The sequence below is a fragment of the Zingiber officinale genome, chromosome 7A, assembly GCF_018446385.1.
Source record: "Zingiber officinale cultivar Zhangliang chromosome 7A, Zo_v1.1, whole genome shotgun sequence".
NCBI classification, from domain to species: Eukaryota; Viridiplantae; Streptophyta; class Magnoliopsida; order Zingiberales; family Zingiberaceae; genus Zingiber; species Zingiber officinale.
Window position 1 is genome coordinate 6,293,679 of NC_055998.1, and position 20,198 is coordinate 6,313,876.

A 20,198-nucleotide genomic window follows, 5' to 3' on the forward strand; every position below is an offset into this window, starting at 1 on the left:
TTGATGGCTTCCAGGACTGCATGGCGAGTCACATGACCTTCTTGGATATGGGAGCAACCACCACCGCCTAGGCAAAGCCTTTTAAGAAAAGCTAATATTTATTTCCTTAAATAACTCTAGGTTAACCAAAAAGAACAATCGAATCACAAATTTGAAAAAGAAGAAAACACAAACTCGAAAAATAAATTCGATAAACTAGATCTAATTGCCTCTTGTATTTAAATTCATACAAAGAAAAATAACTAGTATGATGCGGAAGAAAAATACTAGTTATACCTTCCCTTTGTAAGCTAATGACCTCAAGATCTTCTGCCGTATTCCTCGCCTCGCCTTGGACGTCGTGTGGGCGACGATCCTCCAAGATGAACACCACCCAAAAGCTTCCTCCTCTTCTTCTAAAATCCGGCCACCACCACCACCAAGGAGAAGAGAGCAGAGGGAAAGGGAGAAGGGAGAGGGTCAGCCACCAAGAGATCTCCAAGCAAGAGAATAAGAGTTGTATCTCATGAAGCCCCCTCATCCATTCTTTTATATTACTTGCCCAAGGCAAATAAGGAAAAACTTTTTACAAAAAATAAAATCATCCAAGAGTTTTTCCTTTTCCCTTTTAATTTTTTCTTTTCTTTCCTCTTGATTGAATCAATCACTAAATTTAATTTTGTGATGATTTTAATTAAATTAATATGGCCGGCCACTTGCTTGGGCACCAAGCAAGGTGGTCAGCCACCTCATCAAGGGGAAAAAGGAATTTTATTTTTATAAAATTTTACAAGAAAAACCCTTATAAAATTTTACAAGCTCTCTTTCCTAAAGTAGGAGTTAAAAAGGGAAAGTTCTAAAAATTAAAACCATGTTTTAAAATTTAAAACTTCTCTTACAAAATTTCCTTTTTTAACATGATGATAGAAAATTTTAATTTTAAAACTTATCTTCCTTTTTTTCTTAAACCATGAGGATGGTTAAAAAATGAAAGTTTTAAAACTTTTAAAACTCTCTATTAAAACATGTGGCCAAATTCAAATAAGGAAAGTTTTTAAAATTAAAATCTCTCTTTTAAAACTTATAGTTTTCTACAAAGAGAAGATTTTAAAAATTCAAAAACAACCTTCCTTGTTTGAATATTGTGGCCGGCCCCTTCATGCTTGGTCACCAAGCAAAGGGTCGGCCCCTATAGGAGAGGATGTGGCCGACCCTTGCTTGGTAACCAAGCATTGGACCAGCCCACTTCTTGGACACCAAGAAGAGCCTTACATTTGGATGGACTTGAGGCTATAATGAGGCTACGACAGGGACCTAGAGGAGAAATTGATTTTGGCCTTCCGATGAGCTTGAGTATCCCGTGCTCGCCCCGAACACACAACTCAAGTTCATCGATAATAACTCATTTCACTAGAGTTATTACCGCACTACCGTACCAATCCCAAATTACATTATGGGCTCCTTCTTATCATGAGTGTGTTAGTCTCCCTGTGTTTAAGATTACGAATGTCTACTAATTAAGTAAGTTACTGACAACTCAGTTAAATTAATATCTAGCTCCAAGAGTAGTATCACTCAACTTCATTGTCATGTCGGACTAAGTCCACCTGCAGGGTTTAACATGGCAATCCTTATGAGCTCCTCTTGGGGACATTCTCAACCTAGATAACTAGGACACAGATTCCTTCTATAATCAACAACACACACTATAAGTAATATCATTTCCCAACTTATCGGACATATTGATTTATCGAGCTAAACCTCACCCTTTGATAAGTCAAAGAAATAAATATTAAATATATGTGCTTGTTATTATATTAGGATTAAGAGCACACACTTCCATAATAACTAAGGTCTAGTTCTTTTACTAGGTCAGTACAAAAAGAACTTACCTAAATGATCCTACTAAATACACTTAAAGTGTATCAGTGCAATTTATTAATCAAGATAAACTAATACTTAATTACACTACGACTATTCTGATGGTTTGTTCCTTTCCATCTTATTAAACTGTTTATAATTTATAAAGAACCGACAACATGATCTCCTGAGCGTGACATCATACTCCATGTTATCTACTTTATAAATTAATTGAACAATTACATTTAACAAATAAATGTAGATATTGACCAATGTGATTCTTTTATTTCAAAAATAAATGTTTACAAAAGGTAGGCTTTTAGTATACACTATAACAATCTCCCACTTATACTAAAAGACTAAGCTGTCATATCTGTTGTCATACATCTGATTCACATCCCCTCCACATGCCAATCAAAAGCTTTGGCCGGAAGGGCCTTAGTGAAAGGATCTGCCAGGTTATCTGCTGATGCAATCTTGGCGACGACAACTTCTCCTCGCTTGACGATGTCTCGTATCAGGTGATACTTGTGCTCTATATGTTTACTTGCTTTATGGGTTCGTGGTTCCTTTGAGTTTGCAACTGCACCGCTATTATCACAATAAATTGTGATGATCTTGGGAAAACCAGGAATCACATCTAAGTCCATTAGAAAGTTCCTTAGCCATATAGCTTCCTTGGCTGCCTCAGAGGATGTCACATACTCAGCTTCCATGGTTGAGTCTGAGACGCATTTCTGCTTAACACTTCTCCATGCAATGGCTCCACCTCCTAAAGTAAACACATAGCCTGACGTAGACTTACTATTGTCCCTATCTGATTGGAAGTCCGAATCTGTATAACCCACAGGGAGCAAATCATCTGCTTGGTAAACTAGCATATAATCTCTAGTTCTTCTCAGGTACTTTAATATATGTTTTACCGCAGTCCAATGTCCTTGTCCAGGGTTACTCTGATATCTGCTAACCATGCCCACGGCAAAATAGATATCAGGTCTCGTACACAGCATTGCATACATAAGGCTTCCTACAGCTGAGGCATAAGGAACTACCTTCATGTCCTCTATCTCCTTTGATGTCTTCGGAGACATCTCTTTAGATAAAGATACTCCATGCCTAAAAGGTAAGAAACCTTTCTTGGAGTTTTGCATGCTAAAACGAGCAAGGATCGTATCTATATATAAAGCTTGAGATAGACACAACATTCTTTTCTTGTGATCCCTTATAACTTTGATCCCAAGAATGTGTGCACATTCTCCTAAGTCCTTCATATAAAATTGTTTGGGCAACCATACCCTTACGTCCGATAATACCTTGACATTGTTGCCAATTAACAAAATATCATCTACGTATAGTACAAGAAATACCACCACGTTTCCGTTACACTTTTTGTATATACAAGACTCATCCGGACACTGAATAAATCCATATAACTGGATTACTTCATTAAACCAGATGTTCCAAGATCTTGAAGCTTGCTTCAGTTCATAAATGGACCGATTGAGCTTGCATACTAGATGCTCTTTGCCTTTTTCAATGAATCCATCTGGTTGCTTCATATGGATGTTTTCTTCAAGACTTCCATTAAGGAAAGCTGTCTTGACATCCATTTGCCAAATCTCATAATCCATATGTGTAACGACCCACCTTCTAACTAAGCTGTAAGGTCGGGTCGTTACAGAGTGGTATCAGAGCAAGTTCCATACTTCCTTCACACACATCAGCATTGAACTTGCAGCTTCCAAGTAAGAACGCCTCTCCTCTTACTTATGTTTTCTTACTGTCATGTTTATAGATAGCTAAAGCATGTTGATATATGATAGTGTTTAACATGGTTGATTATAGTAAATAGTTAAATGTGATAGTATTAGTTATCTATGTCCTCTTTTCCTTTAGAAATGGCAAGAGGACGCCCAGCTAGAAGGGCACCAGCTACTAAGCCCCAGCACGAGGCAGGCAGTTCAGTGCCTCCCTCAGACCTTACAGCATTAGTGGCTCAGTTACAGCAGCAGCTAGCTGAACAGCAACAGGAGATAGCCACCTTAAAGGCTAATCAGCAGAATACTCCCACAGTCACCCCGGAACCAAACTTAGCAACGCCAGTAGTCTTAAAGGTTCCATCAGTCCAGCCTACAGCACCAGTAGCCCCAGCAACAGAGGCAAGAAAAGAAGCCTATCTGATCCAGTGGCAGAGAGTCAAGCCAGAGAATTTCTCAGGCACTAGTGAACCATGGGATGCTCAGGCCTGGTTCAAAACACTGGAGAGTACGATGGAGCTTCTGGACTGGCCAGAACATGAGAAGGTGAAGTGCGCCTCCTTCTGCTTGACCGGAGATGCACGTATGTGGTGGGAGAGAATTAGAGCGAAGCGCCCAGTAAACCAGATGACATGGGCTGACTTCGAGAAAGAATTCTTCGAAGAGTTCTTTCACATGCGGGTCACGAACCGCCACTACGACGAGTTCACGGAGTTTCGCCAGGGCAACCTTTCAGTGGAGGAAGCCGTGAAGAAATTCAACAGATTGGCTCGCCTATGCCCTGAACTAGTCAGCACAGAAAAAGAACGAGTTCGGTTGATGCTCAAGATGCTGAGGCCGGAAATAGCGATGAACGTGGCTGGCGGCATTCATAGGCCGCAAACCACCGAAGAACTAGTCAGCAGTGCTCTGACCACCGAGCACTACCAGAATAATATCAAGCAGCAGAAGCAAGTCCTCTCAGAGTCCAAAGGGCAAGGAGGCTCAGGTACTCAGAAACAACAGGGTCACAGCTCTAACTGGAAAGGGAACTCCAGCAACAAGCGCAAACCAGGGAGTTACCCAAAGGGAGGACCAGCCAGCAAACAGCCTAGTTATCCCAAATGTGCTACTTGTGGGAAATTTCACCCAGGAGTTTGTCGCAAGGGCACACGAGGATGCTTTGAATGTGGACAAGAAGGGCATATGGCTAAGCAATGCCCGAACAAGACAAGTCTTCCTCAACCACAGCCGATACAGTATGGAGGCTAGCCAACACAGCTACATCAGATGCAGGCCGTTTTAGATGGTCCACACATCAGCCAGGGCAGACTAGAAGCCCCTCCAGCTACGACCAATGCGAGGATTTACTCACTCACCAGAGAGGATGTAGCGAATGCCTCGACGGTTGTCACAGGTCAGATCAGTATTTTACAGCAAAGTACAACTGTCTTATTCGATACTGGGGCAACCCATTCTTATATATCCAGGGCGTTCGCCGAAAGGGTAGCGGTACCCCCAGAGGTACTCCGTGGTCAGTTTTTGACAACACTACCTTCAGGAGAAATTATGACATCCACGCACTGGCTCAGAGCAGTGCCAGTCATTATAGCAGACAGAGAACTCTTTTGTGATCTGATAGTGCTAGAAATGACTAATTATGATGTTATCTTTGGAATGGACTTCCTGATCAGATACAGTGCCTCTATAGAGTGCCGTAAATAGAAAGTCGTATTCCAACCGGAAGCAGAAGTACAGTTCGAGTACATCGGAGAACCAAAGAGAAAGGCCAAGAAGTTTCTCTCAGCTCTAAGAGCACAGAAATTAATGGATTCAGGATGTACGGGATTCCTAGCACATGTAGTCAATACCAGACAGGACAAGGACCAACAGCTAGCAGAGGTCCGAGTCGTATGTGACTACCCAGCAGTCTTCCCTGAGGAGTTACAAGGCCTAGCACCAGACAGGGAGATTGAATTTGAGATAGAACTCATTCCCGGTACAAATCCTATCTCCAAAGCACCCTATCGCATGGCTCCAGCAGAACTAAAGGAACTCCATGAGCAACTACAGGAGTTGCTTGACAAGGGCTTCATACGTCCTAGTCACTCACCATGGGGAGCACCTGTATTGTTCGTGAAGAAGAAGGACGGGAGCATGTGCCTGTGTATAGATTATTGGGCACTGAATCAAGTCACAATCAAGAACAGGTATCCTCTCCCTAGAATTGATGACCTGTTTGATCAGCTAAAGGGAGCAGCAGTGTTCTCGAAAATAGACCTCAGATCAGGTTATCATCAGGTGAAAGTTAAAAAATGGGATATACCCAAGACAGCATTCAGGACTAGATACGGACACTACGAGTTCGTAGTCATGCCCTTTGGCGTGACAAATGCTCCAGCTACTTTCATGGACCTCATGAACAGGGTATTCAGAGAATACTTAGATAAGTTTGTTATCGTATTCATCGATGACATCCTTATCTATTCAGGAACTCAGGAAGAACACGCCGAGCACCTAAGAATAGTATTGCAGACCCTTCAGCAGAACCAGCTGTACGCCAAGTGTACGAAATGTGAATTTTGGTTAGATCAGGTGTCCTTCCTGGGTCACATCATCTCAAAGGATGGTATCATGGTAGACCCCAGTAAGATAGAAGCTGTGAGTAGTTGGAAAAGACCCAAGAACGCCAGTGAGATCAGAAGCTTTCTGGGAATAGCAGGTTATTACAGAAAGTTTGTAGAAGATTTCTCCAGGATAGCCTCCCCACTGACAGCTCTTACCAGAAAGAACAGAAGGTTTCAGTGGACAGAGGATTGTGAGAACAGCTTTAGCGAGTTAAAGAGGAGATTGACCAGTGCACCTATTCTGACTCTACCAGGAAACACATGCAGCTTTGACATTTATAGTGATGTCTCTAAATTAGGACTAGGAGCAGTGTTGATGCAAAATGGCAAGGTGATCGCCTATGCCTCCAGACAACTCAAAGACTATGAGAGGAACTATCCTACTCATGATCTTGAGCTTGCAGCAGTCGTGTTCGCTCTCAAAATTTGGAGACATTACCTGTATGGAGCTCAGTGTAGAGTGTACACAGATCATCAGAGTCTGAAGTATTTCTTCACTCAGAAGGATCTGAATATGCGACAGCGCAGATGGCTAGAGCTGGTCAAGGACTATGACATAGACATCCTCTACCACCCAGGAAAAGCTAATAAGGTAGTAGATGCACTTAGCAGAAGGTCCAGTGCTACCTTACTATCCCTAGCAGCCATGTCACCGCCCCTACAGAAGGAGATCACAGATTTCGGACTCGAACTCATAGTGGGGCAGCTCTCTACTATGACCTTAGCATCTACCCTGCTTGGTGACATCCAGATAGCTCAGGAACAGGATCCTGAAATTCAGAAAATCAAGCAAGGGTTAGCAGAATCAGAAAGTGGAGAGTTCAGAATGACCAATAGTGGGGTATTGTACTTTGGTGACAGACTTTATGTTCCAGATCAGGAGGAACTACGCAGGAAGATCTTAGATGAGGCTCACAGGACTCCATACACGATGCATCCTGGCTCCACCAAAATGTACCAGGACCTGAAGAGATGTTTTTGGTGGCCCGGGATGAAGAGAGACATCGCTAGATATGTTGGCACCTGTCTGACCTGTCAGAGGGTCAAGGCAGAACATCAGAGACCAGGAGGAGTTTTACAGCCTATTCAGATTCCAGAATGGAAGTGGGAAGATATTTCCATGGACTTCATAGTGGGACTACCCAGAACCACGAATGGTTTTGATACCATCTGGGTAATAGTCGACAGATTGACTAAATCAGCTCACTTCTTAGCTATCAGGATATCCTACTCCATGGAGCAGCTAGCTCAGTTGTATCTCAAGGAGATCGTTAGATTACATGGAGTCCCACGAACCATTATTTCAGACAGGGACGGTAGGTTCACATCACACTTCTGGGAGTGTGTACAGTCAGCTTTGGGCACTAAGTTAAAGTTTAGCACAGTCTTCCATCCTCAAACAGATGGTCAAACAAAGCGAGTAAATCAGGTACTCGAAGATATGCTCCAAGCATGTGCCCTAGATTTCAAAGGAAGTTGGTGCAAATATCTGAGCTTAGCAGAATTTGCATACAACAACAGCTATCATGCCACTATCGGCATGGCACCTTACGAGGCTCTCTATGGGCGGAGGTGTAGATCTCCAATCTGCTGGTATGAGAGTGGTGAACAGAAGGAACTAGAACTCCAGACAAATCTAGTAGCAGACACCACAGCAGCTATACAGCAGATCCGCCAGAGGATAGAGATAGCTCAGAGCCGCCAGAAAAGCTATGCTGATACACGGCGCAGACCCTTAGAGTTTTCAGTTGGGGATTCAGTGTTCCTCAGAGTAGCTCCCATGAAGGGAGTAATGCGTTTTGGGAAGAAGGGCAAATTGAGTCCCAGATATGTGGGACCATACCTTATCACTAGAAGAGTTGGCAAGGTAGCATATGAGCTAGAGCTACCACAGGAGATGTCAGCCATCCATAATGTATTTCATGTCTCTATGCTGAAGAAGCATATCCCAGATGCCACCCAGGTGATTGAGCCTCAGTCGGTACAAGTCCGTGAAGACCTCAGCTATGATAGTCGGTCTACTCAGATAGTAGATCGAGCAGTTAAGAAATTGCGGAACAAGGAGGTACCATTAGTAAAAGTCATTTGGCAAAATCACACAGCAGAAGAGGCAACTTGGGAGACAGAAGCTAGTATGAGACAGAAGTACCCAGAGTTATTCTAAGTTCGAGGATGAACTTTTTATAAGGTATGGGGGATTGTAATGCCCGAAAATTCTCAAAATTATTTTTAGAAATATTCTATGATTTTTCCTAGAATTTTAGAATATTTTTAGGGAATTTTTAGAGTAGAGGAAGTAGCAAAAATAAATAGGGTCGTAAAATAGCCTACGCGGGTTTTGAACCCGAGACCTATTGGGTCCTACGACTTATAGCGGACTCTAGTAACCAAGTGAACCCAGCAGGGCCGTGCTGAAAGGGAAGGGAAACAATTATATTTATATTTGAGTTGGGTAAATTTAACCACTTAATATAAATAGGAAATTAAAAGAAGAGTTATTGGATTTTATTCGTGACTTTCCTCCTCACCCTAACCTCACGCCGCCCCCTCCCTCTCCTCCTCCTTCTCTCGGCGCACCAAGCAAGGGCTAGGGTTCCGTCCCCTAGGCTCTAGGAGCACCTTCCGGCAACGACTCCGACACGAGGACGCTCCCCTCCGCGAGAGGAACGCATATACGCGAGAAGATCGTCGAAGAGATCTCTCCTCCGGAAAACCTAGCGATTAGATTTGTAAGAAAATTCGAACAGGAAGTAAGAAACCCCTCACCTACAGTATAAGTAGCTTTCGTATGAATTTATGCTTCAGTTTAGTAGTATGTAGATTTTCGACACAAAGGATGCGAATTAGCGCACAGCAGGTGTCCGATTAAATTGTTAGCACAGTTAAAATGCAACTTAGGCATTTTGGTAGCCTAGATAAATGCAATAGAAGCATTTTTATAGCTCATTTAGTCTTGCTACAGCTATTACAGGACTAGATGTCCAATGGGTGGGCTCCCACAGTCGCCTCTAGGTTTAGATAACCTAGTTCTGGGTTTAGACAACCTAGTAAAAGCAAGACAAGAATTATTAGCTTATGTTCAGTATTTTACTTTCTTAGTGGCACTGTACTGGATTAGATATCCATTGGGTTGGGCTCCCATTGTCGTCTCTAGGTTTAGATAACCTAGTAACCCTACTAAATTCGGGACTTGCAAACCCGGGTCTAGTTAGGGATACGCGCATAGCAAGTACAGTTGCCGGGCCCAAACAGCAGCATGATTATTATTTTAATCTATTTATGAAAATAGTTTTCAAAACTTTACAAATAGTTATGTGGATTCAGTACAGCTTTAGCATTAGTTTAGAATTAACTTAGTTCAGTTTGTGTATCAGTTCAGTTTTCTATTGATACAATATGCTAGTTTATAATTAGCTTTATTTCCATGATTAGTTTTGCTTCTATGTGTTGTATGCGATGCCATGCTTAGCATATTCAGAATGTATTTCAAATAGCATGTTTTAAAAACATAATTTGCATCGTATGCATGTTTTAGTGAGGTAGATGGTTTCTTACTAAGCTCTCAAGCTTACAGATACTATTTTTCTTATACTGCAGATAAAGGTAAAGGGAAGATGGACTAGCGGAGGCTGGAGGTCAATGCAACGGTGAAGATGTGTGTGGATGGAACCTGGAATAAAGATCTTGGAGAAATTAGCAAACTAAGACTTTAGTTTTTATATAATGTTATTTTCTGCATTTCTAGTTATTTTAATGCCTTGACTCATGAAAGACTTGCTTAGATTGTTAGTACTTATGCTCATAATCCTAGTTAGGTGTTATTAGTATGTTTCCAGTTGTTATAGAACTCCTGTAGTTGAGTTTGGCACGAAATAGTGCTGAAATCAGAGTTTTGCTGCGAAATCAGAAACCCCAATCGATCAGTGGATCGATTGGGGGCCCTCAATCGATCAGTGGATCGATTGGGAGCCTGGTTCCGCGAACAGTAAGCTTCTGGATCGATCAACCGATCGATCCAGTCGCATTTTGTCGCAAACAGGAAGTTCAGGGATCGATCGTTCGATCGATCGGGAAATCCTCCCGCGAACAGAGAGCACTGGAATCGATCACTGGATCGATTGGCCAGTCTGGATCGATCAGCCGATCGATCCAGAATATTGTCCCGAGCACAGTAGCGTGTTGGATCGATCACTGGATCGATCCAACCTAAGTTCCATATACAGTAGCATGCTGGGTCGATCATTGGATCGATTAGACCATTCCAATCGATACATGGATCAATTGGGAGGCCTGTCAACAGCCGGAAGACCCTTAGATCAGTTCCTTGACCATGGGGGATGTAAAATATGTCATGAATAGTTTAGATTACACCCCTTAGCACATATAGAATAAAGAAATGATAAGAGCTTAGCAAAGTTTTAAATAGTACAGCTTCCGCATCTAGATTTAGTGATGGTCATGGATATAGTTTAGCACAGCATAATATGGCGGTCCGGCCTTACAGCTTAGTTAGAAGGCGGGTCGTTACAATATGAGCGGCAATGGATAAGAGTATCCGGATAGACTTAAGCATGGCTACCGGTGAAAAAGTCTCCTCATAATCGATTCCCTCTTTCTGAGTATACCCTTTCGCAATAAGCCTTGCTTTGAAGGTTTCTACCTTCCCATCTGTCTCTCTTTTCCTTTTGTAGATCCACTTGCATCCAATGGCTTTTACACCATCAGGTGGTTCTACAAGCTCCCAGACCTTATTAGAATACATAGATTCTATTTCGGAATTCATTACCTTTTGCCAAGATACTGCATCTATATCTTGGAGTGCTTCGTCATATGTTCGGGGATCAGGTTCATGTTTACCCGGGATCAAGTCCGAAGATTCTCCTAAAAACATGAATCTCTCAAGTTGCCTGACAACCCTCCCACTACGACGAGACACTGTCTCTGGTTGTGTATCATGTGTGACTCGTGTTGCAGTTTCTTGTGGTACTTCATCTTGTACTGTTGGTACTAAAGTAGACGTGCCCTCTCTAATTTCTTCTAGAATTATTTCACTCATGGGCTTATGGTTCATTACATAATCTTCTTCTAAAAATCAAGCATTGGTGCTAACAATGATCTTCTGATTTTTAGGATTATAAAACAAACCACCTTTCGTTCCCTTAGGATATCCCACAAATAGCCAAACTTCTGTACGTGATTCCAACTTGTCAGTATCTCCCTTCAGCACATGTGCTAGACTACCCCATATCCGGATATGATTCAGATTAGGCTTACACCCATTCCATAATTCCATGGGAGTAGAAGGAACTGTTTTAGAAGGTACCATATTCAGAATGTACACTGTTGTTTCTAAAGCATATCCCCAAAACGAATTTGGTAATTCTGAATAACTCATCATCAATCTAACCATTCCCATAAGAGTCCTATTCCTTCATTCTGCCACACTATTCTGCTGGGGCATACCAGGTGCAGTCAATTGGGATTGAATCTCGACTTCTGATAAGTAATTCCTAAACTCTCCAAAGAGGTATTCGCCACCACGGTCAGACCATAGTGTCTTGATACTTTTACCAAGACGTTTCTCCACATCAACCCTATATTCTTTGAACTTGTCAAAGCATTCAGACTTGCGGCGCATCAGGTAAATGTATTCGTATCTTGAATAATCATCTATAAAGGAGACGAAGTATTCATAACCACCTCTTGCCTGGATAGACATAGGACCACACAAATTAGAATGAACCAGTTCTAATGCATCTTTGGCTCTATACCCCTTGGCCTTAAAAGGTCTCTTGGTCATTTTTCCTTCCAAGCAAGATTCACATGTTGGAAAGTTTTCCAACTCTAATGAACCCAAGAGTCCATCGGCTACAAGCCTTTGAATTCTACTTAAGTTAATATGTCCAAGCCTTAGATGCCAAAGATACGTTTGGTTCATCTCCGAAGGTTCTTTTCTCTTATTAGAGTTAGAAGATGTGTTATTAATTTCCATATTTTACTTTGTGGGAGAAATTGGATTTAAAGTGTATAAATTGTCAACTAATGCACCAGAACAGATAATCACCTTATTTCTCTTTATAACGACATTGTTACTAAAGGAAACTGAATACCCATCCAAATACAGTTTAGAAACTGAAATTAAATTCTTTCTAAAACTGGGTACATAAAGACAATTTCTTAAAATCAAATTTCTATTCCTATCAAAAGATAAGTAGACGTCTCCCACTGTAACAGCTGCCACCTTACTAGCATTGCCCATGTAGATAGTTATCTCTCCATTAAATAGTCGTCGAATTTCCTGGAACCCCTGCAAAGAATTGCAGACATGATCAGTGTGTAACGACCCAATTTTTCCTATTTTGAGTTCTAAATATCCTTAAAAATATTTGGAAATACTTTTAAAATATTCTAGAGATTTTAAGGAATTTTTAGAGTATTTTTATGCAATTTTTGGAGTTTGTTTGGTATTTTTACCCAGAGGAAGAAGTTTTAAAAATAAAATAAAATAAAAGAAAAATAAGTTTGTAGAAGCTAGGGTTCGAACCCAGCTCCTCGGCCCAAGCAGAACTCGGCCCGACCAACCGAGCTATGCTCGATTTGTTAACTAGATATGAGAACAAATTGATTTAAGGTATAGTTCGGTTTAAACCCTAGTATAAGAAAAGGAATTTAGGTTTCTTTTCGGAAAATCAAACAATTTCTCTCAAAATTTTCTTCTCTCTCGCGAACGCCGACGGCGGCGGCGACTCCACTGTTCGGGCGGAGAAGGCGACGGAGCTAGGCCTTTTTCCAGCCGGTCTTCACTCAACCGTGACCTTCTCGTCGTGGGGAGCTCGCGGACGCAAAGAAGCCGTCGGGATCTTCATCTCTCCGCAAACCCTAGAAGCTGCCGTCGGTTGTAAGTCAAGGAAAGCCTAAGGTGAGTCGCTACTCACCTGCAGTAGGATAGCTCCGAGATTTGTTTTCCTTGCTGCCGTGATTTAAGGATTTTGGTTTTATGCTATTGCCGTGAGTTTGATTTTTGAAGCATGCTGTGTAATCGCTTGTGTGTTTGCTGCCGTGCACTTCAAAGAAGGGAAATAATTGTATGAACTAGGCATTCTTGTTCCTTTAGATATAGGGCAGTTGACATTGAACAGGGGAAGACTTGTAGTTTCGGGTTGCTTGTGTTGGTTGCTGCCAAGTTGTTCCCTTTTTGATTAGGGTTCTGTTTAATTGAAGTTTAGTAGCATGCATTCTTGGTTTTCTTCCTTTTAAATTCTGTGGCAGCTAGAATTAGTATCATGTTGCTAGATATGGGTTTTGATTTTGGAACGAAACAAGCTTTATATAGGTTCCAAGTTTCCAACAGGTTTAGTGGAAGAATTCAGCAAGCTTGATTCAAGTATCCTGTTCCAAGTATTCTGTTGATGTTGGAATGAAACCGTAGTTGATGTTGCTAGTATTCTGTTCCAAGTGTTCTGTTGCAAGAATTCAGCAAGCTTGATTCCTTTATGTTGTAATTTATTGTGCAGAATGGTTGCTAGGGATTTAGCTGAGTAGTTAGTGAACATCGAGTTTAAGTAGAAGTAATATCCATTTTTCTCTAGCTCATTAGGCATGATTTTGGTATAGAATTCAGCCTACTTTTCTTAGGTGCATATATGCCTCAATAGTTTCCTCTCGAGGTAGGAATGTTTGCAGAATTTTGTAACATTCACAGTGCAGATTTGTATTAGTCTTATATGCAGATTTTCTAGTTTTCATTTGCTATTATTGAGCATGTGCAGTTTTTAATTGCTATGAGTTGAGCATGATCAGTTTTCTTTATTACTAGATACACATGAGCAGTTTCTTTAGTTTTCATTTGCTATTTTAATAAGCATGAACAACCATGTATTCTAGTGGGAAAATAAGAGTTCTATCAAATTCTTTTAGTAGCATTAACAAGTAAAAAGAAAGAAAAGGCCAAGGCCTTAAGTAAATCCCAAAGTCAAGACTTTAGGGCTTTTGGCACATAAGATGCTATTAAAATGCCAAGGCATTTAAAGAAGAAGTAAGTTAAGATAATAAGTATTTTACTTTTTAAGAAGAGGCTAGTACCCGACTTCCAAGGTTGTCGTTAAACAAATCCAGGTGTCCAATTCCACGGTCTTGGCCCTGGTAGAAGTCTCTTGTAGTTTGGGGATTCGCTACCCCAACCTATTAGGGAACGCGCATAAGATGGTACTAAGCCTGGGCCCAAGAGAAGTTGATTATTATTTTCAAGTATTAAAGTATAAATTTTAAACAAGTGAAATAAAAGAATAAGATTAGAGTAAATGAAGTAAGTTTCACTTTGTTTTAAAGATCAGCAAGTTTAGCTTTGTTTTATGCTAGCAGCTTTTACATGTTTAGTTTCTTACATGTTATTTATTTGCTAGTTGATGAGCATGTTTAGCTTTATATGTTAGCTTTTCAGTTAGTTGATTTCTTTGCTATTTATAAGTATGAGTAGCTTTACATGTTAGCATTCAGTTTTAGCATGTTTCTTTTATTTATATACATGCATATCGAGATTTTGTGAGTTAGATAGCGCTCACTAAGCATTTTGCTTATAGTCTGCATTTCCTCCTACTGCAGATAAAGAAAAAGGAAAGCTAATATGAAGGAAGGCGACAAGGAGATGCAAGAGGGGTGTGTGATGTCTGCACTATGGAAGTCCTAGGGATCCTTGCGAATAAAATGAATTATGATTGGTTTCTTTGAGTTAATTAAGTCTTTATGTGTTAAGGAAATTTGATAACTGTTTATAAGGACACTTAATACTATATTTGCTATTCAGTTGTGGTTATGGATTAGTTTTCCTTTATTGTTGCTGAGTTAAAATTATTATACTGCGTGGTTGAATGTTATGTGTTCCAGCCGCTTGTGGCTGAGTATATATATTGCATGTATTGTTGAATATGGTCACCGGTACAGGGGAGACTCTGCCGAAATTTTTCGAAAGGGTTTCCATGTGGTTTTTAATCACACCGGTTAAGTAAAGTCAGTAGTTAAGTAGCGTCCACCTTTAGAGAGTAGTAGTAGTGTAGAAGGTGGGTCGTTAAACAGTGGCTCCCGTATCTACACACCAGGTGCTGGTAGATAACATCGCTAAACATGTTTCAACTACTAGAGTATGAGATATACCTTTATTGTTCTGGTTCCTACGAGGACAGTCTGCTTTCCAATGTCCAGACTGCTTGCAGATGAAGCACTTGCCCTTCAGCTTCTTCATTCCAGCTTTCTGTCCTGTACTTTAAGGTTTATTCACCTTCTTTGCTGAAAAGACCTGTTTCTTCTTCTTCTTGCCTTTCGACTTAGAAGTAGATCCATTTTCAGCATAGTGAATCTGAGAACTGTGACGAAATATTCCTTCTGCTGCCTGTAGTTCTGTTAGAAGTTCCGCCAACGTATATTCTCTTTTGTTCATATTATAGTTCAGGCGGAACTGCTCAAAACTTCTAGGTAGCGTTTGGAGAATTATATCGACCTGGGTTTCCCCATCGATTTCTCCTCCAAGGACTTGTATTTCATTCAGATAAGCCATCATTTTGAGGATATGATCCCTTATGGGTGTCCCCTCAGACATGGTGGCTGTCATTAGCTTTCTCATTGCCTCTTGCCTAGCAGTCTGACTCTGGTGCCCAAAGAGTTCTTTGAGATTGTTTATTATATCATAAGCTGTTGGTAAATCTTGATGCTGATGTTGTAATACATTTGACATTGATGCCAAAATGTAACACCGCGCTATCTTATCAGCTTTTACCCATTTCTTATGATACTCAATCTCCTCTGGGGTAGATTCACCGTCAGGTGCATCAGGGCAAGCCTCAATCAGTACAAACTTATAGCTTTCAGCAGTAAGAACAATGTCCAAGTTTCTTTTCCAATCAATATAGTTGGGACCAGTAAGTTTGTTCTCTTTCAGTATAATGGCTAGTGGGTTGAAAGTCATCCTAAGAATCACAAAAATAAACTTTGGTCAAGACTCTAAATTTAGAATAATATTGATTCCTCAAACAATACTATTTTAAATTAACCAACACCTCAAATCACCGTGAATATTGCATGCCACATTAGTGTGGACGTATACAACTTCATCATTTGTAAGAGGAGGGTGTGACCTATTAATTTTATTATCTTGTCATCATAACTTTATGACAAATAAAATTAATAGTTGGTTTCACTTTAGTCACACAATACAATAGCAGTGACTCTGTTAGGGAGGATACTATTGAATGCGTCTAAGTGTATACCATTACTTGATACTAAGTCCATTAAATAGGATTGTGCCCCTTCAGTTGGAGAAGATCACACGCTCCTAAATAATTTCCTATAGCCATCCATAAAAGGAAGTTTTGTCACGCCCCAGAGGAGTCTCTGTCCGAAGAAATTTCGGCAGCATCTCCCCTGTACGGCGGACAATCTGAAACTTTTCTACAAGCACTATATACCTCAGCCACATGCGGCTGGAATAATAACAATAAAAGAAAACAAACACCACGCAGTTAATATCAAATTCAGCCCACTCGGCTGTAACAAAACCAAAACACAAAACTGCTAGCCGGCTAGGCTTACACAACCAATAACAAATACAAAATACCACATAACGACATCAACACTCCAAAAACAAACCGGAGTACAGAGCTAAACAAACTGATACATAAACAAACAAAACATACGTGAAATCGATAAGTCCTCTGATGTGACGTGGGGACCAGCAGACAGGATGCTCCAAGCGACACCATAAATAACCTGGTACCTGAAAAATATAGAGTCCACGGGGGTGAGTTCAACAACTCAGCGAATACCAATAGACATGCCTAGTAAGATATATCTAACAACAATAAACATGGAATACAGCTTCCTAATCATATATCTAGGAAAGATGCAAAACCGAAAGGTAACTAAGAAGTCCTCGCTCACCCTATCTAAACAAAAGGGTCAAAAGTTTAGAAACCCTGGATGCATGTCAAACATATGCATCCAACCAAACGCAGCAAATAAATGCAGGAAACACAATCACAAGAAATAAATGCATCAATGCATATGATGTCAATGATGCGTCCCGGTCACCCCCGACGCTCAGCCATCTCACACACAAATGGCGAGACCGAGTGGGTAGGGTGACAACTGCACTCGTCACATCGCCTCCCGATGACCGAGTGGACGGATGTCCGAGTACTCCGCCCCGTGACCCCAAATCATAAATGGGGAGCTCAATGCTCTCAACTCCCAGACACGATGACGGGAGGAATCCTCGCCGCTAACACGCCATGTCACACTACCCATGAAGCGACCAACGAGCCAAACAAAGTCCCCGCCGCAACACACACCGCTCGAATCGACCACTAACCCATGAGTGGTGGTGTGCAGATCCATGTAATGATGTGCTCAACGACAATGGAGTCGACTATCGACAAAGATGCAATCATGATGCATGACACTAAGCATGGCAAAACCGATCAACATAACCATATCCATACATACAAAATGGGTACTGTAAAGCGATGGTCACATACCAAGATCTAGAGTACATAGTCGATAGAATATCAATAACCCTATGTCCCGAACATAATAAGTATGGAATATCCCGATCAAGATAGAAAAATCCATATATACATAATATGGGTACCACAGGTATCAGTAAGTCAAATCCACGGATCTAGGGTATACAAGTCCTCTAAGGTATAACAACCTAGACCCAAATCATATCCCTCTTCCATAGCATATGTACCAACAATATACACAGATCAAAGAATCAGGGTCTAAACACCCGAATCATATATGATATACAAATAGAGGTACACAAATCTGATATGGCACAAAAACCTAAGTATCAGATAATCTAGATACACAGGCCAGAAACAACAATCCAAATCCTAGTCCTAACCTCAGTAAGCATGGTATGTCACTCTAGAAACTAAGATACTCATGGTAACAAGATAATCATGGCAACAAATCACGAGATATAATCACAGGTGACAAACCTAACATGCTATGGATATCAAACAGTGACATACCAAAGGCAAACATGTTCATTGCATGTAGTTATAAAATACTATGCATATCCAATGACAATATCATAAAAGATAAGTCAAGAGGTACCCGCCTCCAATGAGAGTATCGTATCCGGTCCAATCCGACATCGAGATGCTCGTCTCGCGTCAAAGTCCTGTGTCAATAATACATATACATTTTTATTTAGCTAACAATTCATTAAATAGCTAAATAAAAATCCGTACGACTAATTTAGGGTAAAACCCTAATCACATCATCCAAATCAACCAACATAATTGATTGTATTCATTAAACCTTATCTTAGGATCAAACCAAAAAGGAAGATCACAGTGGTTAGTGCTCTCACCAACCATGTCTGCCAAGTAAAACACCATACAGGGCCTACACAGAAGTTAATGTAATTAACCCTATGCTTACCTAATAACAAGCAATACCAATAACTCAAATCCTGATCTACCTAATGTCACATGGTTAGTTCTGTCAAATCTGTTGAAACTGAACAAAACCAGCACTGATCTAATACTTAGACATTTCATTGCTCAAACCATAGAAATCATTTAATTCATCTTCCAAAACTCACCTAGATTTGGAGACTCCTCAGTTGAGCCACGGAAGAGATACTTGCAGACAGAAATTCATGGCCAAAGCTACCGTAAAGCTGCTACCAAGGCAAAGCCGGAGCTACAGCCATCACCCACCAACTTAGCACAAACCTCTTATACAAAAAAATTGGAATTCAGATCTCTATAAATCCAAAACCAAAATGACTTACCCAATTTCTGTGCCGGCAGTTTCATCTCTGCAAGCAATTCAACAAAAGCAGATAAGTGAGATGAGTGAAGAAAGAACCAATGGTAACTAGCGCAGTGGAAACCGCTCGGGTGGAGAAGGCAATGCGATCCAAGGATCGGTAGTGAATCCAAGCTAGAGCACAGAGATGGTGGAGCATCAGCCCAATCAAGCGACGACACTAAGCATGAATCCGAGGAAGAGGAGGTGCTAGGGCTGAGGGCTCGACATTGGCAACGGGTGCTCAGAATGCATCTACGCCGGTGATCTACGCTGAAATCCTTTGATGGTGCGGCCGCAACTCACGAAGAGGGAGAGGCTCGGCAGTGGCACTACTGTGGTGCTAGGGCACAGGGGAGGGTCGGCCACTGGGATCTCCCCGGCGAGTGTGACGGCGTCAGCAAGGCACAGTGTTGGCGGCCGGTGGCTCGACTGGGCAGCGAAGCAAAGATTAGGGCACCGAGAAGGAAGAGGGAGAGGAAAGGCGAAACTCAGCCGCCAGCTCTTTGGTCCTTGGCGTCGTCGGCGTCGGCAGAGGAGAGGGAGGAACCGGCGATTTGCGGCGCCGGTTAGGGCTCGCGTGAGGGAAAGAGAAGAAAGGAAGAAGAGAATCGGGATCGGGGGAAAAAGAACTCGGGCACGCGGAAAAAAAAAAACAAAAGGAAAGAAAAGAAAATAAAGAAAAAGGAAATGTAAATATAAACATTTCCTCACTTAAACGGGGTAACCTAAACAGGTTTTTCTGGCCCCCGTTTTTATCCCCCGTTAACTCGTCTGTACGAGCTCCGAAAAATTCCAGAAAAATTTCCAAAAATTCTGAAAAATTCCCTTATTAATATTCGCCTATTTCCGGTATTTTACATTCTCCCCCACTAATAAAAATTTGGTCCCCAAATTTCGTCATCTACCATCAGCAAGTACTAACAACAGATATAGAAAGTATAAATGCTGAACGGTAAATTAAATCACATCCTCAAGTGAAAAATGGAGTATCGAGCTCGGATAATATCCTCAAGCTCCCAAATAACCTCCTCGTCCAAATGATACTGGCATCCGACTTTAACCAGTCGGATAGTCTTGTTCCGCAACTAATGCTCTTCCCGGTCTAGAATCCGTACCGGAACCTCCTCATAAGTGACGTCAGACTGAATAGGAACTGAGACATCTGTCAGTACATGTGTCG

General features: G+C 41.3%; 1 long non-coding RNA gene across 1 annotated transcript; it reads right to left on the reverse strand.

The window, feature by feature from the left end:
• Positions 1-18,319: 18,319 nt before the first annotated feature.
• LOC121999890 lies at positions 18,320-19,652 on the reverse strand. The gene is made up of 3 exons (XR_006116818.1): positions 18,999-19,652; positions 18,807-18,907; positions 18,320-18,380 (listed from the first exon to the last, which is right to left on the reverse strand). It is a non-coding gene; the product is annotated as an uncharacterized LOC121999890 (long non-coding RNA).
• Positions 19,653-20,198: the final 546 nt, after the last annotated feature.